Below are 18,611 nucleotides of genomic sequence, written 5' to 3'. Positions count from 1 at the left end.
TTCCCGGACCAGGGCTTGAACCCATGTCCCCTGCATTGGCAGGCGGATTCTTAACCACTGCGCCACCAGGAAGTCCAACGATGACTTTTTAATTTTTTTTCTTATATGAACCGACATCATTTTATTTCATAAGAGGATAACCTTTTCAACAAACGGTGCTGGAAAAACAGGATATCCATATGCAAAGCAATGAAGTTGGACACTTACCTTACACCATATACAAAAATGAACTCAAAATGGATCAAAGACCTAACTGCTTAGACGAAAATGGGGAAAACTTCATGACGTTGGATTTGGCAATGATTTCTTGGATGTCACACCAAGCATAGGCAACAAAAGAAAAAAATAAATCGGACTTTATCAAAATTAAAAACTTTTGATGATCAAATGACATTTGATAAATGAAAAAACATCAAAGGACATTTTCAACAGCATGAAAAGGACTGAAAATGGGACAAAATCTTTGCAAATCATATATCTGACAAGGAGTTCATATCCAGAATTTATAATGAACTGCTACAACTCAACAACAAAACAACAAACAACCCAATTTAAAAATGGCCAAAAGACTTGAACAGATATTCCTCCAAACAAGATATACAAATGATCAATGAGCACAGGAAAGATGCTCAGCATCACTACTGCTTAAGAAAAATGCAAATCAAAACCACAACAGATACCATTTCATTCATCAGGATGGCTTTTATCCAAGAAACAAAAAATAACATGTGTTGGCAAGGAAGTGGAGAAATTGGAGCCCTTGTGCACTGCTGACTGGAATATAAAATGGTGCAGCTGCTATGGAAAACAGAGTGGAGATTCCTCAAAAAGTTAAAAGTAGAATTGCCATATGATCCAGCAATTCCACTTCTGGGCATCTACCCACAAGAATTAAAAGCAGCTACTTGAACAGGTACTTGCCCATCCATGTTCATAGCAGCATTATTTACAATAGCCAAAATGTGGAAGCAACCCAAATGTCAATCAGTGGATGAATAGATAAACAAAATATGGTATATACATACAATGGAATATTATGCAGCCTTAAAGAGGGAGGAAATTCTGGCACATACTTAAATATGGATAAACCTTGAAGACATTACGCTAAGTGAAATAAGTGAGTCAAAAAAGGACACATACTCTATGATACCACATAGATAAAGTACATAGGGCAGTCAAATTTATAGAGACAGAAAGTAGAATGGTGGTTGCCAGGGATCAGGGAAGAGAATTGGGTAGTTACTGCTTAATGGGTAAGGAGTTTCAGTTTGGGAAGATGAAACAAGTTCTGCATGAATGGGGTGGTAGTTGCAGAACAGTGTGAATGTGCTTAATGGCACTAAACTGTACACTGAAAAATGGTTAACATGGTAAAGTTTTATGCCATGCATATTTCACCACAATTTAAAGAATCAATTTTAAAAACCTAGCCTATTCTAGACAGAAGATAGTTTTAATCAACATATGGGAGCATGATAAGAAAATTCATTTATACCTGTAAAATAGCACCCCCCTTTTAAAAAAGCTGGTCTCAGTACACAAACCAAATTTCCCAATGAGTGTTTCTAACAGCAAATTTAAATATAAAAAGAGTCCTCACCTACTTGAAATCCCATTGGTAGCCTATTTTCATATGTAAGAATCTTTCATTATGTAAAAATCAGAAAGCACTAAATTCAAATTCTAGTCCTACCATTAGCTATGAAAAACTGAACAAGCACTTAGTCTCTTAGTTTCTTCATCTATAAAACTATCCTTTTAGAGCTGCTATAAAGATTGCTATAAGATTATACACACACATGCACACACACATATATATAATATACATATATTAGGATAATAGTGGCTCAATACAAGACAAGGTGTTCACTTCACATCCTTTTACATGGTTATTCAGAATACTGGTTCCTTTTATCTCATTGCACCACTATCTACTACAGCTTCCTCGGAGTCACCCACAAGCTCCTCTGCATTCAACCAGCAAAAATGTTGAGAGTGAGGAAAATCATGCAGGAGATTTGTGGCAAGGCCTGGAAATGGAATTCAACACTTCCAAGAACATTCCATTGACCAGATCCTGATCCCATGGTTCCAATCTGCCTGCAAGGGAAGCTGCTGAACACAGTACTATCTGCCCAGAAGAGGCAAGGAGATTGGTGGGCATCCAGTCAGTCTCTGTTACAAATGTAACCTAGGAGAAAGTTGTCTCCTATCCCTTAAGGAACACTTCCAAGAACATAGTGACAGAGAGAAAGCAGATTATCTCCTTTCTTTGATTATTTGATGGCTCCCTGGTGTCAGGTATTTCTCCCTTTGCAGGAGAGATGCATTTGCTCTCAGGGGTACCAAATTGTTTTTCTGGGCTAAAGTCACAAGATAAATATTGTGCATTTTCCTGAACATTTTAACTGGCTGGGGCACTGAGGTAGGGGTAGAATTAGAGATGAATTAAGTGATTTAACTTGTATATAATCTAAAACTTTAAATTCATAAAGTAAAATTGAATATGGAGTAGAATGCAAAACTTACATGAAGTTTTAAATAGAGAAATCATGAAATTTCAAAGAAATGTCATACATGAAGGGGGTCCTTTATGCTGAATTTCTCCCTATTACTATGCATAGGTGTTCATTTTCCTCTAGTATTATTTTAGGGGAAACATATGAGAAGCACTGATCATTCCAAGCAAACATACTACCTTTTGTGTTTTTAATTATTAAACTGAATCTTTCTGCTTCTTTTTGTGTGTCAGTGTTTTACATATATATAATATATGGATATATAGTTACTAAATATTAGTATAATCTGAATATTACACACTGGATATAAAGAAACTTGAACTCTCATTATACCCAAACTGCCTTCCCACACCTTCAGTATAAATATACTGACACATTCTTTCAGCTAAAAACAGTTATCACCCAAATGGTACTATGTCTGCAATGTCATCCAACTGTTAAGGTCAGTTCTCTCTTGCATGTGTTCAAAGACAGGCAGCTGGAGAGGTGTTGTGAGACAAAGTATGGGCAAGCTAAGTAACTAGTTCAAATTTGTATCTGTCAGCATTTTGGAAGAGGCGGCTTGTTGCTGTCTGGATTTCCAGACCTAAGACATTTGTTTATTTGTTGTGTGACACAGATAAAGGTTTACTCTTTTACTTCACATTTTATTATTTTATCTTAGAAAAGAAATTCACGTGAATGGTATCTAACAAAACAAGCTAAGATGCACAAAGAGTTAATGATTTTCCTTCTCCTTCTACCCTCACCCTGGGTAGCCAATGTTAACACTTTTCTCCTGGGTCATACAAATACATACAAGCATACATGTACATAGGATTCTTCGCATTTTTTTGCACAGAAGTGGAATTGTACCAAATCCGTCACATTTCTCATTTAACACATCACAAACATTCCTCCAGTTCATAAAACGTGGATCTAACTCATTTTATATTACAGAATTATATTCTCTAATATAATATACCACAACTGATTCAACTTGGACATTCATGGGGTATTTTGCTTGCGTATGTGTTTGTAAATTATTATAAAAGAATTCAGGGCTTCCCTGGTGGCACAGTGGTTGAGAGTCTGCCTGCCGATGCAGGGGACACGGGTTCATGCCCTGGTCCGGGAAGATCCCACATGCCGCGGAGCAGCTGGGCCCGTGAGCCATGGCCGCTGAGCCTGCGCGTCCGGAGCCTGCGCATCCGGAGCCTGTGCTCCGCAACGGGAGAGGCCACAACAGTGAGAGGCCTGCGTACCGCAAAAAAAAAAAAAAAGAATTCAGCAATAAATACCCTTATATAAATACCTTTATATAATGGAGCTTTTATTTCTTATTATAAGCTAGATTTTCAAGGAGCCAATAAATATATTTATTTCTAACCGTGAAATTGATCTATTTAATATGCACTTATCTGTCCTCTAATTCTATTTGCCTGGTCTAGTTGTCTTTTCCTAGGCCAGTAACATATTGCTTGGATTGTATGGTGGGGTAGAGATGACAAGTACTCATCAGTGTCTGTGTTTTCCTCGTCTTCCTGGGTACACCACTAGAAGATATTTCTCATTCTTCTTGCAATTAGGTGAGACCACATGATTAGTGACTACTCACCAAGGATGTTTAGAAAAAGTGGGACTTCTCCATCTCTTCACCAATCAGTGGATAAGCGAAAACTCTCAGGAGGAAGGAAGAGCCACAAGATAGAAAGAACACAGGTGTGCTGGTTTATCAGCGTGTTGCCTCTCAATGCCAAATCTACCTCTTTGCCCTGCTTTGCTATCCTGGAGCCAGATCGTATAAACGAATACTTCTTTGCAGATGACATGAGGTTAAGCTTGTCAGCAGAGGGTGTTAGAAGGATGCTAAGATGAAGGAGCTTCTCATCCTGGTTCCAAGGTGGGTTTTCCTACTGATGGTTGCAGCACATGGCAGCAGACAGCATGCCAGACACCTAATGGCTCTCATGCTCCCCACAAGTTGCCACGGAGCCCGAGCAGGCAGCTTCTCAGTGAGTCTTGCCAGCACAGTGGGCAGTGTCCTGCTTGCCAGCCCCAGCCTGTGACTCCTCAGCAGACCTTCCCACCTTCCAATGGGCCACAGCCATCACCTCCCCAGAGAGCTCTGATTCAGCTCTCTGGGGGTGGTGATGGGCGGCTCTCCCAAGTTTATTTCTTCCTTGGGTACTCTGCCTCAGCCCTAGAGGTAGTGGCTGCTCCTCAGATCTGCTATTCCTCTAGTCTTTAGAGTTTTCTCTACACCTTAGTAGTTATCCCCCTAGTTAACAGATCTCCAACTGAAATTGTCCTTGTTCAAATTAGTGGTACAGTTTTGGTCTCCTGACTGATATAGCATATCCCTGACTGACTGCTGGAAAAGACCCTTCTGCCCTCCCCAGCTGTTACAAGAGTATGAACTACTTGTGTTGGCTGCTAAAATTTGAGGGTTGCTGGTTATAGCAATTACACTACCTGAACAGTCAAATTACTGAACTATGGTAGCAGTTATATCCAGCAAATCAAGTACTCTAGGCTCTTCTTTTTCAAATTGGCATAGCTAATTTCAGACAATAGTACTTTGATATGAAATTTTACTTCATTTTAGCTCATTCCAGTAAAAGAAAATTCCTCCCCACTGGAAGTCTGATCGAGATGATATATTTATGAAATTTAATAATTTTAAAATAGTACTCCTTTCCCCCGGGAACACATATTATATCTCTATATTAGTTTAGACTTTATATAACATCCTCCAATAATGTTTTTAATGTTTTTCAAATAGGAAATGGCTTGCTTGTTAAATTTCTTTGATCACTATTTCAAATGAGATCTCTCTGTTTCCATTTTTAAATCCTTCTTACCAATCCAAAGAATTTCTATAGATTTTTGTACATTGATTTTTTTTTATCTAGCCAATCTGCCAAATTTTCTTTAAGTTTTAGCAATTTTTAAGAAAAGCCTTTGGATTTTTGTCATCTGAAATAGAGATAAATTGATCTAATAATTACATTGATTGTTTCACTTACTGCATTAGCTAAAACCTCTTTAAAAATGTTTACGTTGGAATGAAAGTATCCTAATATTTTTCCTGATTTTTATGAAAATGGCTTAATATTGTATCACTTATTTTGTTATTTACTGTTGGGGTCAAATTAACTTGTTCTCTTCCTGTTTACTCAGTCTTTAGATAAGAAATAGCTGCCAGGTTTTATTGTGTCTTTTTGACATTCACTGCTGTAAGCACATAGCTTTCTGTTCACTCGGTTGATGTAAGGAATTAGATTTCCTCCCAGCAACAATGGGCCACCACTAGCCACAACTCCCTTTCATAGGATCCAAGGCATATTCCTCACCTTGAAATTGTCCACACAAGACTTGGTTGGGAGGAGGAACCACAGAGCTCCAAGCGTTCTGCATAAGACCTTGCTCCCTTCCCTCAGCACTGCCAACAAAATTACAAGGGACCCAGAGCTCCACGGTCCCAGTGAAGTCACTACACGCTCCACCCCCAAAACTCCCTGCTTCACCAAAGTAATTGTTTAAGAAACAATCCCTCAAAGGATAATATAATTAGATCTGACCATCTATATCTTCCTGAGAGACCTTTAAGGTTAATGCCATCATGTCCTATAGCCCTGGTTAACGCAGTCCCACATTCCTTAGGCTGTCTTAATTCCCAGACACTTATCCCCTCACAGCTGTATAGGTTACCTAATCTGAATCAAGCCCTTAGCCCTCACCTGATTCTCCCAGTGGGTTTCAGCTAAGGTGCTACTGGCATTTTAGTGCCGGAGCCAGAGATGCTAATGTTCTGCCATGCCCTGTACAGCATATGCACCATAATAATTATCTTGCTTAAATTTCCAAGTTTATCTGTTAAGAAACACTAAATTTTCATAAGTTTCCCCTAAAATTCCTGTCTCTCATCAGCAACAGTTTCTCTATCCTTGACCTCATCTCTGAATGTTCATTTCATCTTCCTGCTCTACGAGAAAATGGCCTGGCTACCCACTGAAGAGCTCTGCTCAAGCGGAAGCTGCTGGAGCTCCTTAAACCCCAGCCTCCTTAGTTTCAACCTCACCCAGATGTCGTCAGTCTATGCTGCCCACTACCAAAATCCATGTCCTGTGAACTTGAAAGGGAAATAAACTTTCCATCCAGAGGCTAATTATGTTTATTTCCAGAAGAAAATCCACCTGCGCATAACATCTCCTCTCTCAGATTATGGCATTTGAGAAAGCCTTGTCTTCTTGCACAGACATTTGCCATGGTAGTAAACCCAGGCAGCAAGCCTTACGTGAAGCCTTACATTCCACCCTTCCGCCATATCTAACTTATTCTAAACTTCCTAATTTCCCTGAGCCGGTGTTGTCAGCTTCCTGGCACTGTAACTGAGCATGGCCTATGTCTCTTGATAGAGCCTTCACGTGCTCCTGTTCTGTCGCCACTACCTCTAGCTGTGGAATTGCTTAGGCCTATAAACCTACCCCCTAGGGAAAGTTTTTCCATATGTAAAATATTTTTTTCAGCTGGAAAATAACTATCCAGTAATCCTTATCTGAAGCATCTACTGATGCCTCTGAAGTCTGTGACCCATAGAGCCTAGTGAGGAGTGAAACATTTCCCATTTGCCCATAAGCAGAGTCCTAATTAAGCATTAACCTCTCCTGACCTCCTGTTCTAGTGGTTCTTCACCTAGTACACATTATACTCACCAGATACTCTGGTTAAATTGGCTTGTGGTGAGGCCCAGGCCTCAATATTTTTTAATTCCTGTGGTGATTCTAATATGCAACCACCACTGAAAACCACTATCATGTTTTTCAGCTGAATTTGTAACAGGTCCATCTTCTTAGCTGAGTCTTTCCTACCCTTCTACAAGTAAAGCCAATGTTGTTTGTTGATTTTGAGAGCCTTCTTTTCTGTCTATCTCCCTCTGCATTCTGGTGACTGTATTGTGTTTCTCAAATACAGTACTTTAGATTTCATCTTTCAGAAAATGTGGACACTCATATTCTGGTAGTTATGGAATCAATGAGTTCTCTGTCTTCCCAAAGCACTTGTTTATGTAATTTTTATCCACCATCACTTTGGGGTCATCCACTCAGGCTTTCTCCCATCCAACCAAGATCTAACTCAACTTGATCTATTTTTAACCTAGCAGGCTGCTGGAAGATAAACCTCATCATTTCTGTGCTTCCTCTTAGATTCCACAGTTTTTGAGGCACGTTCCCACAGGACACAGCTAGTACCTGCAGAGTCACCTGCCATGACTGTTACCTTGAAACTCATCTGGATATTCTTTGAGAATTTTACACTGATCCTTCAAGTTACCTTCTCCCCAGTCTATAACCACATGGTGTAGCAATCTATGTTTAACATAATTACTTTTATGAGGAATACTAGGAAGGGTGTGTGCAAATTTAAGAGACCACCTTACATTAATCCTCTTAATCTCTCTACTGGAAGCCATCCCAGTCTACTCTCCATGATCTTCACCTTATTTCTTTGTTAAATTTCTCCGGGACAAATTCATAGTTTCTGATGAGTAACAACTAAAATCCACCCATCCTCTGACTTTTCTAGTTCCCTCTTTAAGAGAACTTATTCTTGGGCATGCTTCCTCTGGTTTTCCCCTCTTTTTCCAATTTATACTGGATTTTAATATCCTATTTTTCCCTGTTTTCCATCCCTTGTGTCTTTGTGGATCATGGCTTTCTCTTACAGAACTACCACTGTAGTGGTAAATTAAAATTCTTTTAATTTAGTCAGTCTTATTTCCTTATTTTGTTCTTTTATAATTTCCCTCTGCTCTTGTTATGATATCAATATGGTCTTGAAACATATTTTTCAAATCACTCTAGTTCATCTTTGATATTCTGAACAAAACTTGATTCCTAAAAATAGAAATCAAGACATTTTTTATAGTTTTTGTTAATAAACTTGATTTTAAAAATAGCCTAGATTCCGAAAAATACACATAAGTGAATAGTTTGATGACTTATTACAAAATAAACATACTATGCAACCATTACCCAGGGCAAAAACTAGATCACCACCAGCCACCAGACGACCTTATATTGCCACCTGCCAATCACCCCCCCCTTACTCACTATCTTGACTTCTAACACCATTCCTTATTTTCTAACTTTATACAAATTAAATTTTATAGCATGTATTTTTTTAATATTTCTGGCTTCTTTTACTCAATGTTATATTTAGAAAATGTATTCATGTTGTTGCATGTAGCAGTAATTTGGTTATTTTTATTGCTGTATAATAGTGCATTTTATAAATACACCGAGATACAGTTATACCCATTTTTTATTAATGGACACTTATAATTGAAGGACAATTGCTTTTATGAGCAACTTAGAGTTTACAAATTCTATCTATAGCTATAAGAGACTACCTTGCCTTTGGACTATTACAAATAATGCTTCTTTGAATATTCTTGTACATCTCTTTTGGTTGGAATATGCATTTAATTTTGTTGAACACATACCTAAGGAGCAGAATTGCTGGTCACAGGCATGCACTGAGTCAGGATCTAGTTGGTGCAATTTCATGCACAAGACTTTGGTATACTTTGAAAAAGTTAAATAATAACTTTTTTTACAAATACATATCCCAGAAATATATAACTGATCTAATAAAATCATATCCTGTAGAAGCAATATGATTGTTGGAAGCAATATGAATATTGTTCCCAATATTTAGGCAGAAATGTCACTAGACTTGAAAAGGCAATTAACTATACATCAACAGTTTAATAAACCCAGATTACAGAGGGCCCTAATAGTCAGGCTATGATGTTTGCACTATATTCTCTGGGGGTAATGGACACCAAACAGTGGAGTTACCTGGTCAAAGTGATACTCTAAGGAGACATTCTGACAGAACGGATAGGGTAGAATAAAGCGTAAACTTAAGTACACCATTTAAAAGCTTTCTGAGAGGGGCTTTCTTGGTGGCGCAGTGGTTGGGAGTCTGCCTGCTGATGCAGGGGACGCGGATTCGTGCCCCGGTCCGGGAGGATCCCGCATGCCCGCATGCCCGCATGCCCGCATGCCGTGGAGCGGCTGGGTCCGTAAGCCCTGGCCGCTGAGCCTGCGCGTCCGGAGCCTGTGCTCTGCAGCGGGAGAGGCCCCAGCAGTGAGAGGCCTGCATACCCCCCAAAAAAAGCTTTCTGAGAGTGATCTCCTTTTGGAGACTTTAAAAAATGGGGGAGACAAAAGGAGAGCTTTAGAAATGTCCCACCAAAAATGAATCCAGAAACTAGTCTTCCTTTATAATAGTTTCATCACATTTAAGTGCAGCAAGAATGCCACCATCAAACTTTTCCCAGGTTAAATTCATTCACAACTTCTAACCCAGATTTCAAGTTTGATTCCAACACTGTATGACTACCTAAGACTAAACTGATTGAGTTAAAAAGGAAAAAAAAAATGTTATTCTTTTAAACAATAAAGACAATTATCATAACACTTAGCAGGAAAAAAAATTACCCCTCAAAAGCACAGCAGGCATGCACAGAATTGTGCTAATGATTTTATTCATGCTAATAAAGTCACTGGGTTTCTACACTATGAGGGAGTTTCTCACATTACTCAAAATCTTGCTTTGGGTGTTTTTTGCTTGTAGAAGCCCAGGAGGTACTAGTGGAGGATAATGAATACCTTCCCACAGAGAGGGGAACAGAATCCTTGTGAGCTTTTTCAAATGCTTCCACAGAAGCACAATGCTCACCTTAGTGTTTGTCCAGTCACTATGTACATACCATTATCATTTCCAATTGGGAAACATCAACTCTAAATCATTTCTGAGAACTAGATCCAGATTAGGGCAGATGTTTTGGGTTATATTCTTTTTTAATAAATTACAAACTACAATAGTAGCCATCTGTTTTAGAAGTTTATGTTTATTGTTTTCTATGGAGTAACAAGCAAAAATAGAAACAAATAAAAGAAAACATCTGTCATGGAAAACTTTGAAAGGTGGAAAAGTTTGCTTTTAAACTAGTATCAAAATCAGCAGATCAGTCATTTTGAACAGATTTGGTTTTTTTTTTAATTGGTTATGAAATTTTTAGTTAAATTGTCTAGTTGCATTGGGATCAATTTGCCTCAGGCCGTTAAGAGCTGAAGAAGAATATTATAAAATCTTAAAATTTATATAAACTGAAATGGCTTCCCACTGACATATATATATAATGTGCTGACATATATAATAAAGATTTTACTTAAACTTCCATTTCAGATGGCATTGGGTTGGCAGCCCCACGAATTGACCTCTCACAACTTCCCATTTGAAATGTACTCATACTGACAGAAATGATATTGCTGGAATTTGGGAGGAATTTTTACAAAAAGATTGATCTAACTGGATAGAGAGAGAAATATTTGCCTACCCAAAAGGCAGCAAGAAATATATATTCTCTTTCATTGTCTTCCTGTGGACTCAGAACTCTACAGAATGTATGTTTGCTTCCAGACCATTACTACTTCACCCCTGTCATAAACAACTCACTCTTTGAGACTCATACAATTTGATTACACTCTCCATCCCTTTCTTGTTACTGTAAACAAATGAAAGGAACGCCTGTGTCATCTCTGCCACAGTCTTCCTCTCCATGTTAAATCCTGCCATCAGCCTGAAGGACTTCAGTGTTCCATCAAAACCCAGCCCTTCAGTTCCCTGGTGTACTAGTTCCAAGTAACCTTCTCTTCCACTTCCAACTCAGATACCCACAACCAGATCTGTAGCCCAGTTTTTGTCACCATCCACAACTGCTCCACCTCCAGAAACACTCATTCAGGTATCCTGCTTGCTCAGCACAGCTTCTTCTCCTTCCACCTTACTTGTTCAACATCTCCCCCCAAATAGTGTTTCGGCCTCATCAGACCACTAGCCCAGGGATGTATCTACCACGGCTCTTCCAACATATAAGTAATCTCCTTTCTTTCACAGCACTCTTGCCAAATCCCAATCATCTTAAACACCTGACTTCAAAACCAAACATCTAGATTCCAAAAATAAAAACAAATAACATATTTAACAAAAAGTGTGATGGAAAGAGGAGAAAAGAGATGAAAGGCAAAGCCCTCTGCTACTCAGCTTTTTACTTTTCCCCACCTAGCCGAGCACCTTGAACGTCCATTTCCATAGAGGCTTTCTGGTTCCTGCTGGTAAATATGAGCCATACCCCCCAGCACACACCTCCTGGACAAGGAGTGCTTCCCTGGAAAGACCACACTGAGACCCGGCTCTACTGACTTAGAACAAATAAGGGTAGATAGTAAAAGATCATGAGGTGGGTAAATATCTTTCTCCAGAAATCTGCTTCAGAAAAGGCCTTTGCCTCCATGCACTGGGAGGCTGCTACCCTCCCGCAAAGGGAAGGTGGTTAACCAGCCTGGGAGCTTGTGGTTCTCAAGAGCATCTACCCAAGTGTCCCCGTTCCAGGTCCCTGGCTTTAGCATAGATGACTAGTTAGGGCTATTAATTCAATCTCTTGTAACTCTGCCAGTCTTATAATCAAATTGCAGGCTGAATTTTCAGCTCAGGTGGCTCTCTAGTTGCAGGAGATAAGGCTCTCTTTAAATATTGCTCTGTAAGCTTTCTGGCTTTCGTGAAGTGCCCTAAGTTGGTAGGTAGGTAGTCAGTAGTCTCTGTCTGAGCCTGTCATTCTTTTTCTGTGAAACTTCTGTAGCAGTTAACAAATGAAAATCATCCCTACTGTTGTTATAATAAACATTGTCCCCCATATCTTTCAAGTGCTAAAGCTATCACATAAACCAGTGCTTCCCTTTTTTCTGTATTCCATCCTTGTTCCCTAACTACTGCAAGCAATATGAAAATTCAGTCATGTAGTAAGACAAAAAGTGAATATATCAATTTATACATAGAGATAATAATCAATTAGAAGATACAGTGGGAAAAACACTTTACTTAAAATATCAATAAAAAGAGATTTTTAAAAAATGTTTTCTATATAAATTAGTATTAGGCCCAGCTACATGCAACATAAAACCCAAATAAACAGGGCTTAGATACACAAGTGGTTATTTTTTCATATGAAAATTCCACTGGTCAGGAGCCCAAGACTAGAATAGCACTTCCACAGATCCCTAAGGGTCCTGGCTCCTTCCAGCTTTCTGCTCCAGCCATAGTGTCCCATTCTCACCAAAAGAAAGAGGAGAGTGAAGAACATGTCTTCTCCTTTAAAGAACACTCCTCAAAACTGCACATACCACCTCCATTTGTATCCCACTGTGCAAAACCTACAAGGGAAGCTATAAAATAAAGCCTTCATTCCGGGCGGCCGAGTGCCAGCTAAAATTCAGGGCTTCCACTGCAGACAAAGAAGGGGAGAAATGACATTAGGGGACAACTACAAGTCTCTGTCATACCTAGGAATGTTTAAGAAGAAATATTAAGATCTACAAAGAAATACTTTTTAACTGCCTGAGAGATACTAAAAGAGATCTGAACAAATGAAAAAGCACACCATGTTCTTGGGTAAGCAAGAAGAAATTTTACCTAGTAAAATTTACACAAAAACGTTTTAACAGCCATGAATTCTGATGCCTCAAATAGTATAACAAAACCATATATAAAACAGGACTGTTAAATATATGAGGAAATAACAGAAACACAATTATAGTAATAAATTACAACCTTTGCCAGAGCAAATAAACAAAAATAAATTTATAATTATTTTTAATAATAGAATAAATAACATCCAGATGTCAACTAAGGTCATCTTTCTGTCAAAAATAAAACTGGCAAATGCTCCCATTACATGTCAGGCAAAGGTTCAATGGCCTCCCCAAGGCTTCTAGGAAACCGCATGTCTTTCCTTCTCAGGATTCCCTCTAGTCTTGTTCCTGCCCTCTGAACCTCATTAGATTCTTGCCTCCTGTCTAGTTCTCCTTTATCCACCGTGCATAGGTCCAGACGTGGGACACAGACCCTCTTATTCATTTATCTAACAACAGCTCATAAAGGCCTTTTTTGTTTATAGTCAACCTAACTGAAAGTTTGGGCCAGTGACAAGAAAACTACTAACACATACTAGGCAGTCTGTTCTTAAAAGTTGTTAGTGTTTGGTTACTCCACTACCATAAATATCACCCATTTTTCTGGGAAATCTAGCTTCTTGCCTTGTGACCTAGCTCTGCTTCCCCCCAAGAAAACTGCCCTAACATTTTCCTATTGCTCTGTTTTCAAGTCCATTCCATTTTGCCTCATCTCAGAAAATAACTTTTACTCATTTTTTTTTTAATTAGCAAGAGCTCCAACAGATAGCTTGGGTAGAACGTATCAGAAGGGTTACTGTAATTTCTATCAGACTCCGTAGAGCCGTGCCAAACAAACACAGAGTCAATATGCACTGCAGCCAGCTTGTACCTTATTACCAGAGCCGATTACGTGAATCTACTCCCCATGCAGTGACTTCACATCAGTAGGCTGAAATCTGCATAGTGGATATTTACACCCTGAAGTCATCCAACACTACACATATCAGTGCTTTTGGTTTGGTTTGGGGTTGGGGTAGGGATGGGGGATTTTTGTTTGTTTGGGAGACCAGTTTACCAGCACAGTACTACATACATTCTATAAAACTTTGTGTTTGATGTGCAAATAAAGATTCAAGTCTTTTGATTCCCTTCCACATGAACCAGCCTAACCCTCCAGGGCAGTAATAAGGACAGGGAGAGGACACCAAGCAACATGATGATCTCACTGCTTGGATTCCACACAGACCACAGGAACATGACACTTTGCCTGTTCTAGTCCGTAATTTTCCCCCATGCAACAATACTGAGTAGAACAATTCAAGCAACATGGACATGCAACTTTATAATATATTAACTTAATTTGTTCATTATACTGACCTGACTAGAGTTCAGACTCCAGGACAAAGAGGGGCTATTAAACCACATTCTAAAGAGAGGCTCTGGGGATCAATATCTCTCACAAGATCTAATGAAAAGCAGAAGAAAAGAGACTATAACTCCCATCCAGGCCCATCCCCCTTCCATGCTCCCCCACCCCCAACCACCAGTATACGGAGACGACTGGAGGTAGAGAAGAGCAGGTTTTGAAGTCATTGGGCTTGCGGGGAATACAGTTAGTATTCATGGAAAATTACTTTCCTAGCCTTCAAGTCAAGATGGCAGGAGGAGATTCTCTTAAAGATTGTCAAATAGAATTTTTTAGTCCCTCCAAGAGGAGCAACTGGTCTTTTAGTTGGAGAATGACTATCTGCTAAGACTTGCTGACCTGTCCCTGTGAATTAAAGAGAGGTGATGGTAGGCTAAGGAAGAGGATGACAATGGAGAAGTCAAGACTCTTATCATTTGCTCTGCTAAGGGTGTGTGAGTTTCTCATAGGTCCAGAGAACACCAGAAAAGGAGCCAATCTTGAGATCTTTTTGCCAGTGCCCCATCCAAGAGGGCTACCCTCTAGGCTAAGGGACTCCAGAACAGGGAGGCTGTGTGATATACCACTGTAGATGAAAACTGAGCAGAAGGAATTAGAAGTGCTTGTGCCAAAGAAGATGCCCCTTGCCAGAGAAATGAGTCACAGGGAGATCTCACAGTATAGGGCAAAGAACTCACCCATGCCACTCCCTGAGAGATCAATTCTTTCAATGCCTTTCACACAAATAGACCACCATCAGCAGCCTGTTAGGATCACCCAGAGGGACAGCATAAAACAGCACAAACCAACAAAGGAAGAAGCACAACTATGCCCAATTAAAACAGGTCGACTTTTCAGCCAACCCTTTCTTCTTCTTGTCCCCAAACACAGGAGTTGGAGTCTAGTAAGGGAGTGCAATGTTAACCTCTCCACTTAAAGACCCTTGAATCATGATTTCAAGAGGTGATTTGGAATGGAAAAGCTTTAGACCAAGTATGAGGGAAATTTTAAACTTGATTGGGTTGAGTTTTTTAAATCTAAGAGTGTCCAAAGGTTATGGAATCTGTCTGTAACATCCTTAAAGAATGAAATGGAAGAGTTGATAAACATTAAAAGTGCTGATTAGAGAAAAATAAAGCTTTTCATGTTTATTCTCCACCCAGTTGAGATTCACCCCTTAATTCACCCCTTAAATTGTGCTTTTTTAGATTTACACAAAACAGAAACAAACTAAAACAAAACCTTTTTCTTTTATTTACTTTTTTCTCTCCACCCCAATTCCCCTTCAGTGTTCCCACACTGTGACAGGACTCCCTGTCGGTTCATGCTGGTTTATGCTACTTTTCTGGTTAATACCTACAGGCTGTTGCTGATGGCCTCTTCGTGTGAAAGGCACTGAATGAGCGCATCCCTCATGGAGATCTTCTGTGTGAGTTACTCACCCTATCCTGTGGCCATCCTCTGGCATGGGAGATCAAGCCTTTACCTCCAAGTCCTTTCCTTGGCATGTCTTAATATCATGTAAGTGGTCCTAGGCTATCTCATCTGGCACCTATATAATCATTCCTTTGTGATAACTTTACTGTTAGTAGATTTGTTTCCAGTTTTGTGTAAAAGATATTGTATACTGTGGAATGAAACAGTGCAAAGAACCAAACACTTATTTTCTAGGACAGACACAAGTTGGTGCTAACTGGCTTATCTGATTTCACTTTACTTGTACTTAGAGTTCTACAGATTTTGTTTTATTTTAATGTAAGCATTTTCCCCTTCAGATAAAAGTCTACTTATTTTTAAAATATTATTTAAAATTAAATACATATTGTTGCAAACTTTGCTTCATCTTACTTCTCCACAAAGACAAGGTCTCGCTCTAATTTCTCCCTCCACTCACCCAAGTTACCACCCCCCAAACTCACTACTATTTATTTGCACAGTAATTTAGCTTTCCAAAAGTCCAGTGGTTAGATCATATGCTCTGATAAGCAAATGACCCAATGGCTTGAGTTAAACATAGAAAAATTAATAGAAGCTTTGAAAGTTCAGTCTTTTCTTTCTCTCCCACTCCAATCTCTTTTCCCAATAAAACATATACATCGCTCTTGCCTCCTCTCAGGAAGCAAAACAATGACAACTGTTTTGTTTTGGTTTAAATAAACCGCCCCTATCCAATACAATTAAGCATGCCAGAGTATGCAAATGAAGAGACGATAAGCCAAGTTTATTCTATAGACAAAGCTGAGGCTGAGGAAGTGTATCAGTACAATTATTATTTTTTTTAATATTTGAGTTTATGTCTTGGTATGTGCTCTCCCTGCCACCTCATCTGCACCAAACCCTAATGAATGACATCTGGCCTTTGAGCACATTCGTATAACTTACCTGGCTTCTAAAGGTAGTTTGTATTGACCTGAAACAAACGCTGAATATATGGATGCATGTATGTATGTCTCCCACTAACAGGGAATATGTCTTCTTTTCAAGCATCCATAAAACATTCGTAAATATTGTTTGAAGAATGGGAAAACAAATCAACAGAAGATTAGAGACTATCTTAAAACCAATAAAATAAAAAAGATCATAACATGAAAAAGAAGCATGGCAAACTAATGCACATGGGGGAATTATCCAAAGATTTGGGGGAAATTATACTTTTGAGGAACAGATTAAGTTGGATCACAATTTCAAACTGTCATTCACTAATATAAATTTCATTTAAAAATGAAAGCAGAAGACAGAAATACAACTATTAAACTGATCTCAGAATAGATAAGCACTTTCTAAACGTAGACACAAATGAAAACATCATTGGGAAATGTTGTTAAACTTACCTGTATAGAATTTGAAGCCCTCTGAAAGGCAAAACCTCATAAAATTATAAGATAATTCAAACTGAATTATTTATATTAATGGCAGGCATTTAATAATATTTGCAATATTAAAGACTCACTCAATTTGTAAAAAGGACTCTAAAACTTTTGAAAATGGACAAAGAATATGAAGAGAAAATTCACAGATGACATATAAATGGTTAATAAAATATTTAAGTTATTAATAAATAGACATACCGACTAAAATGGAGAGAAGGCCTTGACTGTGTTGTCCAATTGTCCTTTTCTTAAGTCAATAGTGCTACCAAGAGTGTCGTGAGAAGGGTCTCTCACACTCAGCTGGTGGGATAAACTGGTGAAAACTCTCTGGAAGATAATTAGACAACATGAACAAAGATGAGTAAACGTACTGCCGTTTAACCTAAAAGAAAGAGTCTCAGATGAGAATAAAGATTTATATTGAAGAAAGTTCATGACAGGATATACATCAAAGCAAATATTAGAAACAACCTAACTTCTAATAATAGAAAAATAATTAAATAATTTTTGAAAAATATTAAAATGACATGGTAAATGTTATAATATTAGGTGTAAATGTATGGGTACTCGTACATGTCAACTAATAAAAATTCTAAATCAAATTAAAAATCTCAAAGGAAGTAAAATATTGAGTATACTTAGGTAGTACAATTATAAAAGCTTTACTTTTTCTAAAAAACTGTTCAGTGTTTTCTAAATTTTGTAATAATATGTGTGTACTATAAATATTTTATAAAGTGTTGATTGAGTACTGAGTATATTTTTTTCAATGGTTTAGAAATCTCTAATGAAAACACTTAAAATATAACTTTATATCACAGTGGGTTTGTCACTACAGTCCCAGCACAGAGTTTAAACCTATTTACATCAATCTACACTGAAGTATCTATTACAAACTTAAGTGTTAGAGACAAGCAGACAGACAAGGAATATTCTTGCCCTTGACAAGTGTCCAGGCTAATGAAGAGACAGACAAGAAAGTAGACTATGAGAACACAGTGTGCTAAGTGCTGTAACTCAGATATTTACAGCATATGTGCAAGTATAGTCGAAAAATAGTGAATTCAGCCTAGAGGAAGGTGTTGGAAAGACTTTCACGAAGAAGGTCACCTTTCATCTGATTGATTCTTCTCCCTCATCTCTTTTTTTCTTCTCCCGGTATGTTAGAGACCAAGGAGATACAGTAAAGAGATGGAGTCTTCAAATTTGGAAACACAGTCATGATATGAGGGGTTCTTTAAAATCAGCTAGAGAAAGGATTATTTATTTTTACTATCTTAAATCTGAAAAATCTAAGACCCCTTCCCAATAC

The 18,611-nt window shown here is 38.4% G+C and overlaps 1 protein-coding gene across 1 annotated transcript in view; it reads right to left on the bottom strand.

Annotated features, from left to right (window-relative positions):
• The window catches only part of LOC109548747 (uncharacterized), a 680,792-nt gene that overhangs the window by 284,930 nt on the left and 377,251 nt on the right, over positions 1 to 18,611 (bottom strand). The window contains exon 13 of the mRNA XM_073804971.1: positions 17,498 to 17,626. The gene's annotated coding sequence lies outside the window, so the exon portion shown is untranslated. The remainder of the gene's footprint in view (positions 1 to 17,497; positions 17,627 to 18,611) is intronic.

This window comes from Tursiops truncatus, chromosome 5 (assembly GCF_011762595.2).
Source record: "Tursiops truncatus isolate mTurTru1 chromosome 5, mTurTru1.mat.Y, whole genome shotgun sequence".
NCBI classification, from domain to species: domain Eukaryota; kingdom Metazoa; phylum Chordata; class Mammalia; order Artiodactyla; family Delphinidae; genus Tursiops; species Tursiops truncatus.
Note: the sequence above shows the minus strand (reverse complement) of the source record. Positions and strands in the feature narration are given on the sequence as shown.